The sequence below is a fragment of the Rhinopithecus roxellana genome, chromosome 4 (assembly GCF_007565055.1).
Source record: "Rhinopithecus roxellana isolate Shanxi Qingling chromosome 4, ASM756505v1, whole genome shotgun sequence".
Taxonomy (NCBI): domain Eukaryota; kingdom Metazoa; phylum Chordata; class Mammalia; order Primates; family Cercopithecidae; genus Rhinopithecus; species Rhinopithecus roxellana.
Genome location: NC_044552.1, coordinates 32288784 through 32312731, shown reverse-complemented (window position 1 = coordinate 32312731; position 23948 = coordinate 32288784). Strand labels below are relative to the sequence as shown.

Genomic DNA, 23948 nt, shown 5'->3' with positions numbered 1-23948 from the left:
ACATTAACCGCGCTCTCAGCCCTTTCCGGTCCTACTCCTTGGAGAACCTTCCTGCACCTCCAAGAACTTGCCGATAGGGTCTGCGGCGGTCCGGACAAGGTCACTCCACAGGCGCCCAGGACCTTCCCATCCGTAGTGACGCGCGCCGGTGACGCCATACAGTGACGTGCGGTGACGCGACTTACCCCGGAGCCAGGTGCCGGCAGGGCAGCCACACCCTGGGGCCCCCTGCTCTGGAGGGGCAGCGGTTAGAGCAGGTGCGGAAAAGCCGCCAAAGCCGCCTCAGGCGACTTTCTAGGCCTGCACCCCGGGAACCAGCAGCCCGCGGTCGACCGGTTGCTAAGTGACGCCACCGCGCAGTGGCGCGTGCGCGGCCACGGCAGAGTGCGTGAAAGCGGACGCGCGCCGCGGCAGCCGGGGCGGCGGCGAGGACGGCGGCCACGGCAGCGGCGAAGGGGGCGGTGGCGAAGAGGGGGGTGCGGAGCGGGCGGAAGAGGCGTCTGTGCCGGCTGCTAGGTCGCAGAGGAACATCGTTGGGGTGAGTAGCCGGGTCCTTGCAGGGGAGGTGGGGCCTGGCCGTACCTGCTGCGCGGACCCGGGGCTCGGGGACGCGCGCCCCCGCCGTATCCGCGCGCACCGCTCCCCGCCCCTCCGCCGCTTTTTCCGGGGGCGGGGAAGGAGCTGGGACGGGGCCTGAAGAGGGTCAGTTCCTGGGCCCGGGTGCCCTGGAGAGCGTAGCCGAGGGCCGGGGAAGGCTCGCAGTCCACGAAGGTGTAGTAGGAAGTAGACGTCTCGGGGGTTCGGGGTGGCTCTACCAGCCTCCCAAAGAGAGGAGTTCGAATCAGGAGCAGCCCAGGTTCACTAGCAGCCTCGTATCCTGTCTGAGACGACGTTGCCTGGGACTGAGAGGAGGCGAAACCCGTGACCCCGGGTTGGGGGTTCGGAAAGTTTGGGACTGCTGGGGCCCTCATCTCCCCTGTCCTGGCCAGCCTCTGAGTAGGAGCTGGTTGTTATGGAGAGAGTTGTGAATCAGTGCCTGCGTGCGGCGTCAGACACACCCACGTCCTAGGGAGGGCGACCTGTCAGTATATATCCGGGGCAGCCAACTTGTTGCCTAGAGTTTCTAACTTCACACGTATGTGCATGTGTTACCTTGGCGTTTTAGTACATTGTTGCTACGGAGTTTGAGACCAAGGTGCTGATAGGCATCCTCATTTGTTACTTCCTCATAGACTCAAATATCTTGCTGTATTTCCCAGAACCGTGTTGTGCTTTTGTTATTAGTAGGTCCAAGGAAGTATGGAAGCATGTTTTGTTTGTTTTTCGTAAAGGCAGTACAGGTTGCTATTTTCTGGGCAGAAAATAGGGATTCTGTTCACTGTGTGGGCTGGAAAGTGTTGATGATGGGAGAACCCAGAGTGTAAAGGTGTAGCTCATCCTCAGCCCAGTGCTCTCTTCTCAGTGCTCTGGACTAGATGTAATGGGTAGATGTATGGGGTTCTGGTTACCATATTTAGGAGCGAGGAGTATTGGAGACAGGGAAGAAGCCAGTGTTTTCTTTCTGTTGATTAAGGCAATGTGTAGAACCAGTGAAAAGATAGACTGTACTGAAATGTAATGTTTTGTGCAAGAGGATTGAGGAAAATAAGTTCAAGGTTCTCATTTAGGTCTAAAATTCTTTGATTCCGTTTCATGACTGAGGATCTATAAAGTATGTTACCTCTTGGAACCAGTCATAACCTTGCTTTGTAACACTTACTAGATTACTCGGAATTCAAAGTGTCTTCCTCCTTGCACTATAATAGCTTTTAGGACAGGAATCATCTGTGTTTTCCTCCTTGACCTATGTCTAACACATAGGAAAAACGTGCCTGCCACAGAGTAGGCATGCAATGGATATTTGTTATATAGCACACTATGCTCAAGTGGTGTATCTATATATAGAAAGCATTTAGTTCAGTCCATTAAGTACTTAATAAATGTGCCTCCCTCTGCCCAGTATCATGATAGGTGTGGGAGGAGGATTATGGAGTGAAAAATGACATAGAAGACCTTTTTTTTTTCCTTTGAGAGCAGTAGTCTAGCTAGGAGATATATAAAATAATTATAAAACCAAGTTAAGTAGCATGTAGCCAGTGCTCTTTGAGGACTATAAATGTGGTAGGAAATCAGAAAAGATAGGATGTGTAGGCTGAGTTAGGGAACTCTTTGAAAGAGGTAAGATTTGACTTGCTCTCTGAAAGAAGTGTAAAATTTGAATTAAGAAATAAACCAGGGACTAAGGAAATAATAATGTGAATTTGGTTGTTGGAGGATATACCAAGACAACTTTTATGTCTGGTAACTGGAGCAGAACGTCTCTTATAGGGGAATACTGGAGAGAGATGGCTTAGCAGGTTGGGAAGACAAAGTGTTAAGGACTAAGGCGGGCTTATCAGCATCTCACTGTTAGCAAGATAGAACCTTCTTGTAAGGTGGGATAGAGGTTGTATTAATCAGAGTATAGTCTTTGACAAGAATAAGTGTTATCCTTACTTGAAAGTAAAGGATATTACTCTTGAACCAATATCAGGTTGTTAATGTACTTTTGATTTCAATTACGAATTGGAATTGATGCTTCACTAATGTGCATGTATTTTAGGTAGTCAGTGGTGCATGTCTTCATTTCTAAAATCTACCTGATGTACTTGGGCCGTTATTTTGGAAATTGACTGAAATGATGTACCAGTAGTCATCCAGTCACACTCAGTGACATAGTTTTGCTTGGGAATATCTCTCTGAGGTTTGTCTTTACTGCTGATCCTGTAAAAAATACAAATGTTAGTTGGGAAAGGAGTCTTTCTGATGAACGATGCTTAAAAATATGGACAAAAGAGATTTTTGAATAATTAAAGACACTGCTGCTGAATATTGAACCCTTGGTCTTTATTTGTAACATCTTCTGTTATGTGAAAATTCTTTTTAATGGTGTGTAAACCTGAAGTTGAATTGCTAACCAAGATGTGTAAAGTTACAACTGCAAATGCTGCATTATTTAACAACTCAGCAAATATTTACTGGGTGCTGGCTATGGCTAGACACTTTGTTGGGTGCTGGGAAGACGAAGTGGTTAAGACAGAATATCCTCAGCATACTAAGTGTTCATCAGAAGAGATAAACCACTAACCATTATATGCTGTGACACATTAAATCACTTTTGGAATGAATAATGTGCTGGGGGAGTAGAGCACTTTGGCTGGAGAAAAATTTGATAGGGAACATGCTGAAAAGAAGGGGATGGAGCTTAGCTCTGAGGGTTAAATAAAATTTTGCCACATGTGGAGGGGGAAGAGAGCATTCCAGGCAGTGGGGCCAACATAAGCAAAGTTACTGAAGATTAAAATTAAATGGCACTTTTGGAAATATCTTGAGTTGTTTCTTGTGGGCAAGAGAGAGGGAAGAGGGCTGAACTCAAGAACCCATTCCTGAGATTATGAACCCATTCCTGCTATAATGGCATTAATCCATTCATGAAGGCCTAATCACTTATTATTGCATGGCAGAAGTGATGAGGCAGGAAGCTATTTTTGAAGCCAAATTTTAAGGGGGTCTTCTACTTCATCTTAAAAAGTCGAGACTCATTCCATCCATTGGAAGTGGAGAGCCATAGAAGGTAGAGTAATCAGAAAGCTGACAGTGCATGTGCAGATTGCATTAAGAGTGGAGAGGCAGGGAGACTAGAATGTAGGTGAGAAATGTTGGACAATGGGTATGGATAGATTTTGGAGACATTTTTAGATGTTAAAATCTCTACATTTATGACCAGCTAAAGGTAAGGGAAAGTGAGAAGTCAAAGATAATATGTCTAGTTTGAGCAATTGTTTGCTTATGATGACATTAAGTTAGAAATCACAGGAAGAGGGACAGGTTTGAAGAGGAGAGAAGAAATAATGGCAGTGTTAATTCTGAGGTTTCTGTGGGGAGTTTAAAAAGAGAGATCTACTAAGTAACTGGAAATTCTACTTCAGAGTTTATGAGATGGTTAGGGACAATTGTAATATAGATGACCGCTGAGGTTATGGGAGTAGCAACCTTCTAGGAGGCATGTTAGTATAGTAGTTAACTTAGTGGACTTTGGAGTTAGGAAGATGGCAGGTCAGATCTCTGTTATGTTCTTTATTGGTTGGCTGACCTTGGGCAAGTTATATAACTTCTCTAAGCCTAGGCTTCTTATCTGAATTAAAGAATTGTAGTGGAAATTAAGAAAGGTACTATGTGCACAGTGATTAGCACAATGCCTGTCTTATAAATGCTTAATATAATAAATGGCAGCTGTTGCTGTTATTGTTAGTAGTAGTAATAGGTGTAGAGATAGTAGATGAGGGCCCAACCCCAGAAAAATGGAGAGTGAGAACTGGAAAAGATGGTGAATGGAACTTTTGGACATTTAAATCAGTATTTAAACTTGGATCAGTTCTTGTCTTAGTTTGTTTTGTGCTGCTATTTCATATTTTATGTTTCATAATAGCAGCACAAAACTAAGACAAGAACTGATCTAAGTTTAATTTATAAAGAACAGGCTGGTTAATTTATAAAGAACAGAAATTTATTTCCTGATGGTTCTGGAGGCTGGGAAGTCCAAGATCAATGTGCCAGTATCTGGTGAGGGCCTTCTTGCTGTGTGATAACGTGGCAGAAGACATCAACATCACATGGGTAAGAGAGAGAGGGAAGGGGGCTGAACTCATAGTGTGAACCTATTCCCACTCTGTTGGCATTCATTCATTTATGAGAAAAGAGTCTTCATGGCCTAATCACTGAAGATCCTACCACTCACTACTGTTGCATTGGGGAATCAAGTCTCCTCTAACACATGGAGGACACATGCAAACTGTAGTAGTTCTAAAATTTGAAAATGCATTAGGAAGAGCTGGAGGTGACCAGGTGTGGTGGCTCATACCTGTAATGCCAGCACTTTGGGAGGCTAAGGCGGGTGGATCACTTGAGGTCAGGAGTTTGAGACTAGCCTGGCCAACATGGTGAAACCCTGTCTCTACTAAAAATACAAAAATTAGCTGGGTGTGGTGGCACACACCTGTAATCCCAGCTACTCAGGAGGTTGAGGCAGGAGAATCACTTGAACCCAGGAGGCGGACATTGCAGTGAGCCGAAATTAGGCCACTGCACTCCAGCCTGGGTGACACAGAGTGAGACTCCATCTCAAAAAAAAAAAAAAAAAAAAAAAAAAAAAAAAAAAAAAATTAAAAGAAAAGAAATAGCCAGAAGCCTTGGTAAAGCACAGATTTCTGGGTCCCACCCCCATAGTGTCTGATTATGTAGGTGTGGACTGGGGCTTGAAAAATTGCATTTTTGAACAAGTTCCCAGGTAATGCTGATGCTGCTGTTAGAGGATAGATGAAAAGGAACCAGCACTAACAAAGTGGTTGAAGTGTATGGAGAACCAGGAGATAGTTTAGAGAAGAACAGCCTCTAGACTCTCTAGGTCCACCAGTCTGATTTCCAATTTCATAGACCTTATCTCATTTCTGTTTTCTCATTATAATGCCTGATACATAGCAATAACCTTTGAAGCTGCTTAATACTGTCCTGGTGCCTGATTGCATGTACCTCACACACAGATTTCATTTATCCTCTTTTATCTCTGATGAGTCATGGGGAGGATATGATTTCTAATTTTACACACGCACAAAATAACTACAGAAAATTTCTTTCATGTATCTGATGTGTAGCTATGTGCATTTGACTTTGTGTTAGATGCCCTCTCCCCTTATTATTATTATTTTTAATGACAATCCAGTTTGCAAAATAATTGTTAATAATATGTGCCAGGATTCCAGTCTGTGTCCTGTATTAGGCACCTTGTGTCTTACAAGGGAAGCAAATAATGTATTCCCTGTTCCTGAGAAGTTTACAGATAAGATGGGTGAAATGAGCAAAACCCACAGGAAAGAAACAGGAAGAGGTATAATCACAGAAACGCGGATGTACAGGAATCTGAATCTAAGGGCATATTCCGTGCTTGCCAATATTCTTTGGGTTTTACGTGTTGCATATACTGAAGACTTTTGGCATATAGCACACATATTAGTCCTAGTCTCTGAGAGGAAGTTATAAGGGAGTTCCACTGTATAAGGAAATAAAACAGTAGCTGTGCAAAATTATAAACACATTTGTAAAGGGAGTGAAATTGGGGTTAAATTGGAGCTTCATGACTGACAGTTTAGCTACTCACTATTCTGCCTAGGTGCTTGTTCTCTCTCATTTATCTCTCAACTAACATTCATTAAGCATTTACAATGTGCCAGAAATTGTATGAAGTGCTGGGCATAGAGAAAACGATGATTGCCTTGTGTACCTAAGTCTGGTTTTACTCAGGGAAATGAGTGTGCACACATATATGCACATTGTCAGGGTGAAGGTGCCTGACTTTTATAATCTTAAGATTATATTGAAGGAAGAGACATTGAGGACTTGAAGTTGAATTCATTCAGCCTTATGTATTCAAGGGGCTATGACGAGTATAGGGATGGGGCCATGACAGGTATAGAGATGTATCTTTTTTTTAGCAATCAAATCTGTAATTTGATAGAAGAGAAAGAACATATTTGGAGTAATACAAAGAATATGATAAGTACTGTATAAATATTGATTACAGACTAGGTACTTTGGTTTCTTAAGTAGCTAAGTGTTCAGTTTTAATAACAACTCATAAGCTATTGTAATGTTTCAGAAATTATAACATGTCGTAAGTCCACATTAACCTCCTGGGCTGCCTTTGCATCTGAATATGAGACACAAAAATATTCTGGCAGTCTGTGTCCCTATTTTCTTGATTTGGGAAGTATATGCATAGTGCATATAAGCAAAATAGTAATTAAAAACAAGCTGCTATTTATCTAATGGCTACATATGCAAGGCCCTTTCTGTGTACTATTTCATCCTTATAATGACAACCGTGTAAATTTGACATTATCTCCACTTTACTAATAAGGTAACTGAGTTCCAGAATGGGAAGTGTTTGTCTGTAGTTTGTGGCCAGTGAGAAGTGGGACTGGGCTCCAGTCCAGACCCAGGTGTGGGCTCTGCAGCCTATGCTCTTTTTACTTCATGTCAATTCCTTATGTCACCATGGGTCTTCAGCATGTCAATGTCTTGATGAAGAAATACAGTCTCATTTCTGCTGTTTTAGGAAAAGTTACTGGAGGAAGTTAGAAATTTAGTCACTGCCTAAATGTTTGAAGACAATTTGGTAATATAGTTAGTAATGGAAGGGAATGGGGGCTGGATAGTTGATGGCCCCAACGCTGATTCTCCTATGAAGACACGCTGTATTTGACCCCAATTATTTTTTAATTGACTCACAGGAGATCTTACATAAATATTCAGTTTTCCCACTTTTTATTTATTTTTATTTTTATTTTTATAGACACAGGGTCTGGCTCTCTTGCCCAGACTAGAGTACAGTGGTGTGATCCTAGCTCACTATAACCTCGACCTCTTGGGCTCAAGCAATTCTCCCTTCTCAGGCTTCTGAGTAGCTGGGATGACAGGTGCATGCCACCATGCCTGGCTAATTTATTTTTATTTCTGTGTAGACAGAGTCTCACTATTTGCCTAGGCTGGTCTTGAACTCGTGGGCTCAAGGGATCTTCCCACCTTGGCTTCCCAAAGTACTGGGATTACAGGTGTGAGTCACTACACCCAGCCCCACTTCTTTATGTATAGGTGCCAAGTTTTCTAGAGAAAGAACTGTACTTTTTCAAGCTAATGACATTTATAGTAAAGCCAACTCTTTTAAAAAATCCCTTAAAACCTCACCCCAAACAATGAGATTTCCCAGCTAATCTCCCTTCTCTCCATACTTATTCCCTCCACTTAGGTGTTTATATTTAAACCTATTTACAAAATTAATAGATTCTATTTATAGTTCTGTGTAGATATTCTGACTTGCAAGATTTTCATTTCTTGCATGTTGACTAAGTCACTCTGGTCCTATTTAATACATTCCTGGAAATATAGACTGTATCTTTGTAAATGATAGTTAATTTCAGTTTTACAATGAATATTTCGATAAATTTATGATTCTGCAAATGGAATAACTTAAATCAAATTATATGTTAGTTGTCTTTTGCTATGTAACAAATTATCCCAAAATTTAGCTGCTTAAGACAACAAACTTTTTTTTGTTTTGAGACAAGTTTTGCTCTTGTTGTCCAGGCCTGAGTGCAATGGCCTAATCTCGGGGTGCAGCAACCTCCGCCTCCCGGGTTCAAGCCATTCTCCTGCCTCAGCCTCCAGAGAGCTGGGATTACAGGAATGTGTCACCACACCCAACTAATTTTGTATTTCTACTAGAGATGGGGTTTTTCCATGTTGGTCAGGCTGGTCTCAAACTCTGGACCTCAGGTGATCTGCCCACCTCGGCCTCCCAAAGTGCTGAGATTACAGGCATGAGCCACTGCGCCCAGCCAACAACAAACATTTTTTAATCTCATGATTTCTGTGGGTCAGGAATTCAGAACCAGCTTAGGTGGGTAGTTCTGGCTGAGTCACTGATGAGTTGCAATCAAGCTTTTGACCAGGCCGCGCGCGGTGGCTCACGCCTTTAATCTCAGCACTTTGGGAGGCCAAGTCAGGAGATCGAGACCATCCTGGCTAACACGGTGAAACCCCGTCTCTAATAAAAAATACAAAAAACTAGCCGGGCGAGGTGGCGGGCACCTGTAGTCCCAGCTACTCAGGAGGCTGAGGCAGGAGAATGGCGTGAACCCAGGAGGCGGAGCTTGCAGTGAGCCGAATTGCGCCACTGCACTGCAACCTGGGCGACAGAGCGAGACTCCGTCTCACAAAAAAAAAAAAAAAAAAAAAAAAAAGCTTTTGACCAGTGCTATAGCAGTCATCTGAAGGCTGGGCTGGGGCTGGGGCTGGGGCTGGGGCTGGGGCTGGGGCTGCGGCTGCGGCTGGGGTTGCAGGATCTGCTTCCCAGATGGTGCACTCACATGGCTGTTGGCAGGAGGCCTCAGTTCCTTGCTGGCTGTTTGCCGGGGACCTCAGAACTTTCATAGGGTTGCATGAGTATCCTTACAACATGTCAGCTAGCTTCATCCAGAGCAAGTGATGCGAGAGAGAGCAAGGAGGAAACCATGTCCTTTTTATGTCCTATTTTGAACCTAACACTGTTACTCCTTCTATATTTCATTGGTTATAAGGAGGCTCTAAGTCCAGCCCATACTCAAGGAGGAAGGCAGTTAGGTTCCACCTTTTTGAGGGGAGAGTCAAATAATTTGTGGGCATATTTTATAACAACCATCAATCCTTTTTCATATGAAGCCATTTCTTCAGCTGATGTTGATTGTCTCTGTTTTAGCACATGCTGTAATTTTTCTGACTTGTTTATTCACAGTATTTTCTGGAAATGCTCTGAAGAAAACTTAGTGGTTTTTAAATTTTATGGAAAGTTTTCACAAATTACAGATTTGTTGTGGTTTCCTTGAAGTTTTATATCCATCACATTAGCTTTAGTACTAATGCAGCCAGAATGTTTTCATTTTTATCCTATTCTGTTCTACTCATTTGTTCTTACACAATTGTATTCCTAATTAATGGTTTTATATTAATCTAAAATATAACCAAACATTTCTAGGTAAGGTAATTCACTTTCCAAACTTTTAGAAGAAAAATGCTTGCTCAGCCGCTGTCTGAAGGCATGTGTTTCAATGTCCATATGGTACAGTGACATTGGGATACATGGCTTAGATGAGTCTGCTAATTTATAATCCGGTCCTTTGGGTACTTTACTAACTTTTCTCCTTGAGTAAGATCCTAAGTAGATCCATTTTATTTCAAATCTCATTCTTTAGAAGGTGTATATAGGACATAATTGGCTTAGGCAACCTTTTCAGAACATATTACAGTTAGGTTTATATTTTGGCACTTTATGTCAGATGTTAACTTTCACTATCCTTACCCCTAACAAGTATAAATTACCCACTTAACTCTTTTCTTCTAGTTTTTTATTTTAATCTAATTTTAGACATACGGGAAAATCGCAGGAATAGTACAAAAAATTCTTGTGTAACCTTTACCACATCTCCCAAATGTTAACATTTTACCACATTTGTTTTATCCTTCTCTGTCTCCTTTTCCCCCACTGAACTGTTCAAGAGAAAGTTGCAGATATAATACCCAATCCTGCAGTGTGTATTTCCTAAAAACAAGGATATTCTCTTATTAACTGTTTTATAATCATTAAATACTATTGTTGTAGCTAACCTACAGGCTTTATTCATATTTCTTCAATTATCCCAGTTCACTTATCAATGAATACCCTTTATAGCAACAAAAACAATAAAAGTCCAATACACAAGAACAAAGCAAAACAAAACAAAAAACCAGCCATGTGGTTCATTCAGTTTTTCTTTTTTTCTTTTGGTCTCCCTTTTTTTTTGAGATGGAATTTCACTCTTGTAGCCCAGGAGTGCAGTGGCACCATCTCGGCTCACTGCAACCACTGTCTTCCAGGTTCAAGTGATGATTCTCCTGCCTCAAACTCCCAAGTAGCTGGGATTACAGGCATGCACCACCATGCCCGGCTAATTTTGTATTTTTAGTAGAGATGGGGTTTCTCCATGTAGGCCAGGCTGGTCTCAAACTCTTGACCTCAGGTGATCCCCCCCACCTCAGCCTCCCAAAGTGCTGGGATTACAGGCTTGAGCCACCATGCCTGGTGTGGTCTCCTTTAATCTAGAACAGTGCCTCAGTCTTTGTCTTTATAACACTGATATTTTATAAGGGTTTAGACCAGTTTGTATGTATATGTGTATGTATGTATTTATTTATTTGAGATGGAGTTTCACTCGTTGCCCAGGCTGGAGTGCAATGGTGCGATTTTGGCTTGCTGTAACCTCTGCCTCCTGGGTTCAAGTGATTCTCCTGAGTCACTGTCTCTAGTAGCTGGGATTACAGGCATATGCCACCACACCCAGCTAATTTTGTATTTTTAGTAGAGACGGGGTTTTACACGTTGGCCAGGCTGGTCTAGAACTCCTGATCGCATGATCCGCCCACCTCGGCCTCCCGAAGTGCTGTGATTGCAGGCATGATCTACTGTGCCTGGCCTATTTATTTTTTTAATAGAATGTCTCTTACTTGAGGTTTATCTGGTTATAATTAGATCCACATTATGTATTTGTGGCGGTAATATTATAGATGTGATGTATTTTTCTCAGTGCTTTCATTTCGAGAGGCTAATGTTGATGAGAGGCTAATGTTGATTTGTTCTATTATTGATGTTGTTAATTTTGATCACTTAGTTAAGATGGATTCTGCCTGGTTTCTCCAATGTAAAGTTTCTGCCTTTCCTTTGTAAATAGTATCTTCTGGGAGATACTTTGAGAGTATGTAAATATCTTGTTACTCCTCAGACTTTCACACACTAGTTTTAGGCTCCATTGATGACTGTTTCCTGAATCCATTATTGCCATGATTGTTGCCAAATGAAGATTTTCTAATTCCATCTCTCCTTTTACATTTATTAGTTGGCTTGCCCCCATTAATTAACTAGTTAATTAATATCTCAATGATCTCATGGATTCTTATGTTATTCAATGGGTTTAATTACTATCTTTTTTTTTTTTTAATTCATATTGTTCCATATTTGACCAACCCTTTCAAGCTGGCTCTGTGTCTGTCTGTCATGTCACCTTGATTCTTTGATCACTTTCTTATTTTCTGGCACGACAAGATAGTCCAGGTTTATCTCATATTTTCCCTACCCCTGCCCTGCAATCAGCTGCTTCTCCAAGGAACACTTGGTAGAAAATTTTATTTAGAAACAAGATCTCAGAGCTAGGTGTGCTCATAGCTATTGGGGTATCATTGCTTCTAGGCTCTCTTAGCAAATAGATGTTATGGGTTGCATGTGCGTGTGTGTGTGTATTCCACACCTTTCTATATTTTTGTATATCTATGTTAAAAACCATGAGTTCATACTGATACCTCCAGTTTCATTGTGTGTGTATTCCACACCTTTCTATATTTTTGTATCTCTGTGTTAAAAACCATGCGTTCATACTGACACCTCCAGTTTCAGCCATACGGTACAGAGTTGATTCTATCCATTCCCCTTTCATGTTTGTAACACCTTTGTTCAACAGTGAGAACCTGACTCCCTTTATTGACAACATATTTACTTATTTGTATACTCCTAATGTACCCAGAAACGTTCAAAATTGTTAGCCCATACCTTTGTGAAAAAGAAACCCACTAACTAGAGTTTAGCGTTTTAAAACATGTTAGCGTGGGGACCTGTAGTCCAAACACTGTGTTCAGTTATAGGAGTTAGTACTTCCCTCCTCCCCTGCTTTCTTCATGTGATTATATGTTATTCATTTGAAATACAGTTTGGTTCATTTGATTCTGTTTGTGTTTCATGTTAGGCTTCCCTCTCTCCATTTTTGATTTTATTTATTAGTCCTTTTTTGAGTATGTGAAATATTAACATGGTTCCAAAAGTCGAAGTTATTCTCAGAGAAGTGTCACTCCCGTTTCTTCTGTCCCTTCTACCTTGTTCCTACCCACTCCCAGGTAGATAATCTACTTATCAATAAAAAAAAGTTATGACCTTTTTGCACATGCCTCACAAACACACCTTACTTTAGGATATATGGAGTAGAATTGCTTAGTCATATGATAGGCAGAGCTTCATTTTAGTAAACAGTAGCAAACTGTTTTCTAAGGTGGTTAAATCAGTTAAAATTTTCTAGTTATTATTCATCCTTTTTAGTAACAGCATGAGCCTCACTCCTATCAAGCCTGCTAATACTCATGCTGCAGTTTTTAGCTAGTACCTTGCTAAAGTCCTGGAGATGAAAGTCAGCCTAATAAATCTTTGTGACATCTCATCTAACAACTCATTTGTTAAAAAAAAAAAATCACTTTTTAAGGAGGTAATTTATAAAAATGGTACAAAATTTTAAAATATGAAAGCATCTACAGTGGAGATTAAGTCCCTCCCATCCTGACCCCACAGACATCTGGTTCCCCCTCTTTGAAACAGCTTACCATTGGTTCACTGCCAACACCGGTGCTGTTCTAGTGTTTGGGGATGCAGGGGTGAACAAAATAGGCCAAGATCTGCTTTAATGGAGCGTCCATTCTACCGTGGGAGATTGAAAATAATAAAGTTTCTTGCATATCTATTCAGAAATATGCTGGGTATATGTGGCATTTTCTAATGTTTATTCTTAAGCCCATATGTATTATACTGCATCTTGCTTTTCTCTCATTATATCTTGGAGGCTATTCCATATCATTACCTTTATGCTTACAGAGTACCATGTCGTGGATTTCTTAATACAAGCTTGTCTAAAAATGAGCTAATTTGGATTATGATAATTTAGTTTTACTAGTTTTATATGACACCCCTAATCTGGCTTATCAGTACCTCATTTCATGAGTGCCACCTTTATTTTCTGACCTGCATCATAAGCCCCCTGTGAAGCCATCTTTGCCATGGTGTAATTGGTGGGTTGGTGAAGTTCTCTCAGATACGTCATTTGCTGCTTTAAGGAGGTAATAATCTTGTATGCATTTGCATCGTTTTCATTGATTTCTTTGCTCTCTTTACTGGTCTGTCACCCCTAGATTAAAAGTTTAATTACCTAAACATTAAAATATGTATACTAAAGTAATTGTGTACCATTTATTTCAGTGGTAATTAAATTCTTCTGATGTGAAAAAATCACCAAATGAGTTTTTTAAGGAAGGTTAATTCTCCCAAGGTGGGATGACTGTGTTGTACTACCTCTCTAGCTCTAGCTGTTTGTGGTCAGTGCTTCTTTACAGCCTTCAATTAATTCCTCACTTGTTTAACAGTGATTGAGAAACTTCTGAAATCACTCACACCTTTTGTTTTAGGCTTGATTACAGCAAGGAGCATGTAGTCACTAAGTGGAGTGGTGAGTAGCCCCCACTATTTCTGACTTCTTCCATATAAATAGTTAAATTCATGTGAGTTGAATTCGAGTATGGTGTGGCTCCTTTATGATAAGAATTGACCTAATTCAGGTGGAGCTGGGAAGGAGATGCCCAGGCAGCTTCTTTTTCATCCATGCAAACATGTGTTGACCTCTTGCTAGGTAATATTAGGTGCTCTGGGTCCAAATGACAATCATTTGTGGTTCCTGCCCACAAAAAAACTTGTAGTCTAGTAGGAGACGGTTAATGGGTACAAACAAACAAACAAACAAAAAATAAAAAGAATGGATAAGACCTAGTGTTTGAAAACACAACAAGGTGACTAGAGCCAATAATAATTTAATCGTACATTTAAAAAATAACTAAAAAGAGTATAATTGTATTGTTTGTAACACAAAGGATAAATGCTTGAGGGGATGGATACCCCATTTTCCATGATGTGATTATTATGCATTGCATGCTGGTATCAAAACATCTCACGTACCCCATAAATGTATATACCTACCATGTACCCACAAAAATTAAAAAAAAGTTTTTTAAGTATGTGTGGAGCACAAGGTTGAACAGTTGGCTCTTAACTGCATACTATCAACCCTGGGGAAGTTGGCTTGGGCTCAGCCCAACAAATTGAAAGTCCTTGAAACTTTTGGGGAGTATAGACTTATGAGAGTTGGGGTCAGGTGCTTCCTCTGTAGCCTTCAGGTGACTCCTGTTCCTGAATGGAGTATAATTTGTTGTCAATGCAGTATACGTGTCAGAAAATCATCACCAAAGTGCATCATCCTAAATTACATTTTGGCCAAAACAAAAAAAAGACCGACCCATGATTGAGGGGATTGTGGAGGAAACTCTGAGAAGGAAAATGACGGTATGAAATGACTGTTACATGTGAAGCACTGTACTGTGTCCTTCATGTGTTTTATTTTATCCTCATAGTTACCCTGTGGGGGCAGCGACCATTTTCTAAATGAGGAAGTTGAGATGCTATATCTCTCCTTACCCTATCCCAGGTTCTGCCTTTGAATGTTGTGACTTTGAACAAGTCCCTCAGTTTTCTCATCTGTAAAAAGTCCTAGTTATGATGCTTAAATTCTTTTCAGCTGTAGGTTCTTGGAATCTGTGAATATTTACTAATAGTGTTCTTATTTGGGCAGGAAAAAAGGCTATTCAGGGAATTACTCCCCCTTAGCGAATTAATAACTTAATAGTAACACTGTCAGGTTGTCCAGAACAAATGATTTATTTTCCCATCACAAAGTGAGTACCCATTATGTATGTGGCCTTAGAAGGCTACTGTAAAATAAATCAAGTAAATAGGCTTGGTGACAGGCTCTCTATCAGTTGTTACTAGCCCTGGGCACATGGGTAAATAGCTACCTGCAAGATTGTGTGATGATTTTAAAGTGTGTTATAGGTTAAGTGCTAAGTATTTTTATTAATTGAGGAAGTACTTTGGCATGTGGCCTTTAAAATTACATTATTATATTATCATAAATCTTGACTAAGGCAACAAAACATATTTACTATGGCCAACTTCACAGATGGGGTGAAATATTTTATAGCATATATAATGAGCTAGTAGATGATGATGATTTTCTCTTCACATCTGAAAAATGTGAGTTGGGAAATGAATTAGAAGCTTTAAAGGTCTACTTAATTGTGAGAATTAATTTCAAGAAATAATGTCATGTACCCAGTGAGTACTTAATAATTGAGGAAGAGAAGGACAGAAGGGAAATTATGAAGCTTTCAAACCCAAGTCCATTTTGGAAAAAGGTTAGAATAAAAATATAATACTAATGTAACTATGAAAACTGCCTTACAACATGATATAAAAAGAAACAAAATTAGCAAATACTAGACATTTTAAGATTAAATATTCTCCTCAGTTGGAGTCCATGTATTCTAGGTACACTAATTCTTGAAACCAGTTCTTATTAGACGTGGAATCTCCCCTCATAAGGCATTGTGAAAATTTATGGGAGTATCTTTGTCTTCTAATGTAATTTTATGAAATAAACATTATTTCATTATAAATTATTTTGTTTCTGCCTTACAGTGTTTTGTTATTGTTGTTGTTTGTTTTGATTTTTGGATGGGGGTTAGGAGTTTGTATACCATTCTATTGCATAGTGTATTTTTATTTTTTTACTATAATTGATTTTAGTCAAAAGGCTGAGAAGCAATTTTCAATTTTTTTTAAAGATAGGAGTCTCACTCTATTGCCCAGGTGGGTCTCAAACTCTTGGGCTCAAGCAATCCTCCTGTGTCCAGAGTTGGTTCCTGCCAGTGGGTTCGTGGTCTTGCTGACTTCAAGAATGAAGCCATGGACCTTCGCGGTGAGTGTTACAGCTCTTAAAGATGGCACGGACCCAAAGAGTGAGCGGTAGCAAGGTTGATTGTGAAGAGCGAAAGGACAAGCTTCCACAGTGTGGAAGGGGACCTGAGCAGGTTGGTGCTGCTGGCTGGAGTGGCCAGCTTTGATTTGCTTATTGTCCCCTCCCATGTTCCGTTTCTGTCCTATCAGTGCCCTTTTTTCAATCCTCCCCACAATTGGCTACTTTTAGAATTCTGCTGATTTGCACGTTTTACAGAGCACAGATTGTTGCGTTTTACAGAGCACTGATTGGTGCGTTTTACAATCCTCTTGAAAGATGGGAAAGTTCCCCAAGTCCCTACTCAACCCAGGAAGTCCAGCTGGCCTCACCTCTCAATCCCCCCTCTAAACAGGACACGCCAACTGCTGTTGGGAACTGGGTGATGACCACTCTAGCTACTTCCTGCTGGATAGGGGCAAAGAAGGGGCCCTGCATTTGTAGTATCCTCCCAAGGGGAACTCTCTAGGCTAGTTAGAGGGCCAGTGGGTCGCTCCAGGGGTCCTCAGTAGAAGTTGTGACTTGAGCTCATTTGGGGTTCCATTTATAAGACCTTCTGTAGCTTGACGGCTTCGATCCTGGAGGAAACAAATTTGACAAGGAGTTTAAAAATACAGGGCTTGAAGGCAAGTAATAGCAAGATGACTGTCTTGGGACCTAGAAAGGGGAGAAGCCATGTCACCCAACTCCAGAGGTTGGTATAGGAGTTTGAGAGGCGTTGTCTGATTTCAGAAGCCTTTTCCTGTAAATGCCAGGCAGTGTCTCGTACTAACCCTGACTGGTTAGTGTAAAAACAACACTCTTCCCCTAAGAAGTGCAGAGTTCTCCTTTCTCAGCAGTGAGGAGGTCTAGGCCTCGGTGGTTTTGGAGAGTCACTCCTGTCGAGTCTATTTGGGATTGTAGAGTAAGGAGAGATTTTGTAATTTCTTGCAAACTGTAAAGTCCTTTGAGAGTGTGTGGTAATAGGCTAATGAAGCAGATCAGATAAACTAGCTATTCCCTTTCCTGTAGCAATGGCCATTCCTAACCCTTTAAGTAGGGGTATGAGTTGTATGGCCCTGTGCTGATGGACTTGAGCTTTGAGGGGCACTGATATAGTGTGATTTCCTGGGGCAATGTCAAGTGTTGGGACTTAGGAAGACTAAGGTGCAGGTGCCTGTCCAGTTGGTGGGGGGGCAGATATAGGTTGAAGTTCTGCGTAAGAAGAATATGCCTTGGCTGGGTAGTCAGAACTGGTTGTGTATGTTAAAAAGGTGTGTGAGTTTGTTGTTTTTCATTTTCCCATACTCCTAGAGTACTTGCCAAGGTAGCTCCGGTGAGTGGCTGGAAAGGGGTGTTGGGAGCAAACTGAGTGGCTCCCTGTGTTCTGTTTTCCTGTTGGAGAAAATACCGTTTTGTATCTACTAGGAACCATTCAAGAGAATAATTGAAAGAGGGGAAGAGAAGGCATTCATTAGTGGTGGGGGCGCTGCTGCAGGGGGTCCAGGGAGGAATGGTCATGCAGGGAGTATGTTTGCCGTGACAAAACCTGGACTGTTTGTTAAGCAGGGAGACAAGCCGTCTGAATGGAGCTGTTTGGGTGACTTCGCAGTTACTATGATCAGTTGGGGCTTGAAGTTGTAGGGTGTAATTACACTGATGGGATACTAGGTGCCCCAGGGGCAGGCCTGATAACAGGTTGTGTTGGATGCATAAAGGGGCTTGGAAAGTTGAGACAGTATTCGGTATTCGTGGTTACAGGGCCGTGTATAGGCTTTTGATTGCTTGTGTAATAGGTGAGGTTGGAAATGTAAGAGCGTAAAAGCTGGATTGTGCATCCTGTTAGGGTATTTTTGGTTCTATCAGAGATGGGGCCTGAGAATTATGGCCTCCAGGTGCAGTGAAGGTGATATTGTATCCCTAGTGCCCTGAAAATTCCCTGAGTTACTGTGGCTTTAAAAGCTGGACGATTGTCACTTTGTAAGCTTTGGGGAAACCCAAATCTAGGAATTATTTCATGAATTGGTACTTTAGCCACTTCCTGAGCCTTCTCTGTCTTGCAGGGGGAAGGCTTCTATCCAATTTGTAAAGGTCTCAACACAGACTAACATAGTATTGAAATTCCCTTGACTTAGGCATATAGGAGAAGTCTAACTGCCAGTCCTCTCCGGGATAGTGCCCTATTCTTTGTTGCCCCAGAGGGGCCTTACGATGGACCAAGGGATTATTATCCCTTTGGCATACTTCATAGGCTTTGACTACTTGTCGGATGGTCTGAAGGAGATTTGACCTTGTAAACAGGGATTTGGCCATTTGATGAGTGTTCTCAATACCCATATGAAAAGTTTGGTTGGAAGGACTTAAGTAATTTCCACTGGCTGGCTTCAGGTATGAGTACCTTTCCCTCTTCTGTCATTAACCACCCAAAGGGGAGAAAACTGTGCCCCCGTGAAAGTCCCCATTCTGTGTTGGTCAGGGAGTACTGGGGCTTAATCTCTTGAACAGGTTTGTTCTATACCAAGGGTCCTTCCATAGGGATTTCTAATGGGAAGTTCTGCCTGGCAGCAGTTTTGGCCTCAGCGTCTGCCCGACGGTTTCCTTCTGCCTTTTCTCCTTCCCCTTTCTGATGGCTTCGGCAGGGTAAGACTGCCACCTCCTTGGGTTTTTGCACTGCATGCAGTAACTCCATGATTCCCTTGTGGTATTTAATGGGGGTTCCCCCAGAGGTTAGGAACTCCTTTTCTTTCCATATTTCAGCATGGGCCTGTGGGATTAGGTAAAGCCTACTTGATATCCGTATACATATGTATTCTTTTTTCCTTTCCCAGTTCTAAGGCTTGGGTAAGCGCCACTAATTCTGCTAACTGGGTGCTGGTCCCTAGGGGAAGGGGCTTACTTTCAGGTACTGTTACATCACTAACTATGGTATAACCTGCCCTTCATATCCCATTCTCCACAAATGAACTTCCATCGGTATGTAGGTTAAGGTCAGGATTAGCTAAGGGGACTTCCAAAAGATCCTCTCAGGTGGCATAAGTCTGGGCTACAATTTTTTGGCAGTCATGCTCGATTGGTTCCCCATCCTCCGGGAGAAAAGTAGCAGGGTTGAGGGCCGCACATGTGTGTATTTGAAGCACTGGTCCCTCAAGCAGTAGCCCCTGGTATCTAAGCAGGCGGTTGTCTGATAGTCATAACTTTCCTTTGGCACCTAGTATGTCAGTTACATCATGAGTAGTCCAGACTGTGAGATCCTTTCCTTGTACTATTTTGGTAGCCTCTGATACTAAGATGGTCACTGCCGCAACTACTCGGAAACAGTGAGGCCAGCCTTTTGCTACTACATCAATTACCTTCCTTCCTTCCTTCCTTACTTGCCCCTGGTTGTGGGGTTGTCCCACGAATCTAAGTAAGGATTCCAAAAGCTATTCCTGCTCTCTCTGTGGTGTATATAGAGCAGCTTTGTTCTGTGGGAAGGCTTAAGGCTGGAGCTTGTACTAGGGCCTGCTTTAAGGTTTTGAAGACTGTTTCTGCCTCTGGTTCCCATTCTACTAGATGAGTATTTGCCCTCTGGGTCTCCTTGATTAGAGTATAGAGTGGCCTGGCCATCTATCCAGGGATCCATAGTTGGCAAAAGTTGGTGATCCCAAGGAACCCCCGCAACTGTTTCAAGGTCTTAGGGCAAGGACATCAAATGTCTGTTAATGTCTTAATGTCTATACAAGCCAGTATAGACTGTATTCGTTCTTTGCTGAGGGTCCTGGTTCCTCTGGCTAAGATTAGGCCTAGATATATGACTTGTTGTAGGCAGAGCTGGGCCTTTGATTTAGATGCTTTGTACCTTTGATTAGCTAGAAAGTTCAAGAGATCTAGAGTAGCCTGCTGGCATGAGGCTTCCAAACTGTAGCTAAAAATAAATCATCCACATACTGAAGGACCAGAGTGCTGGCCTTGAGAAGTGGCCTAGATCTTGGGTCAGTGTCTGACCAAACAGATGAGGGCTATCCCTAAACCCTTGAGGCAAGACTGTCCACTTAAGTTGGGACGTGTGATCTGTGGGATCCTCAAAAGCAAAGAGAAACTGGGAGATAGAGTGCAGGGAATTGCAGAAGAAGACATCCTTGAAGTCCAAAACAGTGAACCATTCTGCTTCCTCTAGTATTTGAGAGAGCAGGGTATAGGGGTTGGGTACGACTGGATATACAGGAATTACTGCCTCATTGATGAATCTAAGATCTTGCACTAGTCAACACTGACTGTTCGGTTTTTGTACTTCTAGAATTGGGGTGTTGCAGGGACTGCTGCATTTTCTTACTAATGCTTGAACTTTTAAATATCTGACAATATCCTGTAATCCTTTATGAGCGTCAGGCCTTAAGGGATGTTGCCTTCGATAAGGAAAAGTGGTGGGGTCTTTTAGCCTGATATGGACTGGGTGGGCATTTTTTGCCCTTCCGAATTGTCCTTCCAGTGCCCTGATTTCAGGGTTGATTCCCTCCTCAAGTAGGGGGCAACAAATGGGTAACTTGTTCCCCATATTCATGTAGATACTAGCTCCAGCTTTGGATATTATGTCCCTCCCTAATAAGGGTGTGGGACTTTCAGGCATAACAAGAAAGGCATGTGAAAAGAGCAAAGTCTCCCAATTACAACTGAGGAGGTGGGAGAAATTCCTGGTTACAAGGCTGCCCTAGGATTCCTCGGATGGTAGTGGACCTTGGGGACAACCATCTGGGGCAGGAGATTAATACAGAGAAAGCCGTGCCAGTGTTCAGGAGGAAATCAATTTCCTGGCCCTCAATGGTTAATTTCTCCTGATATCTGCAGCTGACTGGCTAATAAACTTATCTTTTAGGGTCAATTGATCCTTGAGGAGTTGGGTGACGGAAGTATATTTTCTTAAGGCCTCCCATAGCCACTCAAGGAAGAATTTTCTTCCTTTCCCTGAGTTGTGGTGGACATCATTGAATAATTCACGGGCTTTTTCCTAATTCTCCTTAGTCCTTCTAGAACACAGGTCAACAGATGTTTGCAACTCTAGCCCCCATGATCTGAGTCTAGGTCCCAATGGGGATCCATACTGGGGACGACTTGCTGACCTGTAGGGAATTTGTCCCTTTCTTTGGCTGTCATTCTGTCATTTACTTGACTAAGATACCAGGTATCTCCAAAACTCTTGGGCTGCAGCTAAAGCCACATTCTTTTCATTAAAGGCCAAGGTTTAATCTAACAGTAGCATGACATCTCTCCAAGTGAGGCTGAAGGTTTGCCCTAGACCCTGTGGGACATCTATATATTTATCAGGATCATCTGAAAACTTCCCCAGGTCTACCATGATCTACTTTAAATCAGAAAGAGAAAAGGGGACATGTACCCAGGTTGGGCCAAATTCCCCCACCCCTACAGCTTGAAGGGGACATAACCAGTAGCTCGGGGCGTTTTGTGGTCCCTTGGAGATTTCTTTGCTTGTTTCTTTCTGGGTGGGGGAGATTAGAGGAGGCTCATCATTAATAGGAAGTGGAGCTGTAGGGAGGCTTGGATATGGAGGTAAGCTGAGAGGTCCTCCTGTGGAATGTAAATTGCAAGCTTTGTATAGTTGTGGATTATCCTTCAATGAAAAGAAAGCTTGGACATAAGGTATTTCACTCCATTTGCCTTCTCTCTTACAGAAAAGGTCAAGCTGCAGGATAGTATTGTAATTTATGCTTCCCTCAGGTGGCTGTTTTTTCCCATCAGTGAGAGAATATTGGGCCCAGGCCAGAGTGCAGAAAAAAATAAGCAGCTTCTTTTTCAGGGTTTGCGGGTCAAATTGTCCCCAGTGTCTTAGGATGCATTTCAAGGTGAGCTTGTTGATACCTGAGAGTTTCCCATCTGAAAGGAAAAACTGCTCACGGTTTTGGTCTGTTTTTTCCCCATCCAAGAACCTGCAATGGTCCCTGGACCCTGCTGTTTGGAATAGTTGAACTCTCCGAGGCAGCAGCAGAAACACTTGTTTTCCTCCTAGACCGCAAAGAGGACCGAGGAAGGTCGGATTTAGTGGCCGTTACCAACACATTCTCGAAAACCTGCACCCAAAGAGGACCGAGGAAGGTCGGATTTAGTGGCCCTTACCAACGCATTCTCGAAAACCTGTTAGTTAGAGACCTAAGTGTTTTCTCCTGTTGGTATTGGGAACTTACCCTTGTCCTATAAAGATAATATGCCTCCAAATGGAGTGGAGGGCCATACACTGAGGGAGGGAAGGGATCTCCAGCATTGGAAGAGTGACGCCTTTTGTCCTCACTTTTCATCATATGAATAGGACGAATATCCCCCCAGTTTTGGAGTCTGTAATTTCTGAGGCTCCCCATATCCTGGCTTTGGAAATGGCGTTTGTTAGGCCTGCTAGTCTGAGGAGGCATCCTAAAATTCCAGATAGTCCCCCATATGATGGGGCTTTGGGCAAAAATTATGTCTTTCTGATTGATGAGCCCGGGTGCCTAAAGAAGGGAACAGAGTCCCGAAATTTATATTAGAAATCATCCTTACAGGAGAAACTAGAAGAGCATCAGGGACAGGGAGTGGTTTTTAGAAGCAGTACTAGCCTTGGAGAAGAGAGGCAGGAGGAAGTTTGTCTGACAGGCGTTAGGACCCAGGAGGCAAGGGTCAGGATAGATAGGATAAATGGGTGAGTCTCGCTTGGGTGATGTAACTTTGAGAGTTCTGCTCATGACTGCAGGGTCAACCAACTTTTTGTTAGGACCCTGGAGCTGAATGGCTTTCCTCTTTATCAACCCTCGGCTCAGCCCAGAAGTGCAGGAAAAGCAGAAGCTGGTTCAGAAGCAAAGCAGTGCTCCCAACTCCAAAGAGTCGAGGGTTGTTAGCCCTTTCCCAGAAAGCCTGACACCCGTGTCTTTAGTCCGGTGGCTGCACCAGTCACTTTTAACTGACTGACAGGTGCCCGGTGTTTAGCCCCTGAATTCTAAGGAAAAATAGGACAGAATAGCAAGCGAAACGGGTCTGATGGTACTCACCGCATAGCGGTATCCCGGACGAGCCCTGAAGATGTGTTCGGAGTTAGTTCCTGCTGGTGGGTTCATGGTCTTGCTGACTTCAAGAATGAAGCTGCGGACCTTTGCAGTGGGTGTTACAGCTCTTAAAGATGGCACAGACCCAAAGAATGAGTGGTAGCAAGGTTGATTGTGAAGAGCGAAAGGACAAGCTTCCACGGTGTGGAAGGGGATCCAGGCGGGTTGCCGCTGCTCGCTGAGGTGGCCAGCTTTTATTCCCTGTTGTCCCCTCCCTTGTTTCGTTTCTGTCCTATCAGAGTGCCCTTTTTTCAATCCTCGTGCATTGGCTATTTTTAGAATCCTGCTGATAGGTGCATTTTACAGAGTGCTGATTGGTGCGTTTTACGGAGGGCTGATGGGTGCGGTTTACAATCTTCTTGTAAGACAGGAAAGTTCCCCAAGTCCCCATTCAACCCAGGAAGTCCAGCTGGCCTCACCTCTCACTCCCACCTCAACTTTCCGAGTAGCTGGGACTATTAGACATGTGCCTGGCTTGCTAGTGCATTTTAAAAAAAGTGTTTAGTAGGTTATATATCTCTGAATCTTATTCAGAATAGTAGGACTGTGTAAT

General features: G+C 42.5%; 1 protein-coding gene across 1 annotated transcript in view; it reads left to right on the top strand.

Moving 5' to 3' along the window:
• Nucleotides 1-418: 418 nt before the first annotated feature.
• BTBD9 (BTB domain containing 9) overlaps nucleotides 419-23948 on the top strand; it is a 487969-nt gene continuing 464439 nt past the window's right edge. The window contains exon 1 of the mRNA XM_010389718.2: nucleotides 419-538. The gene's annotated coding sequence lies outside the window, so the exon portion shown is untranslated. The remainder of the gene's footprint in view (nucleotides 539-23948) is intronic.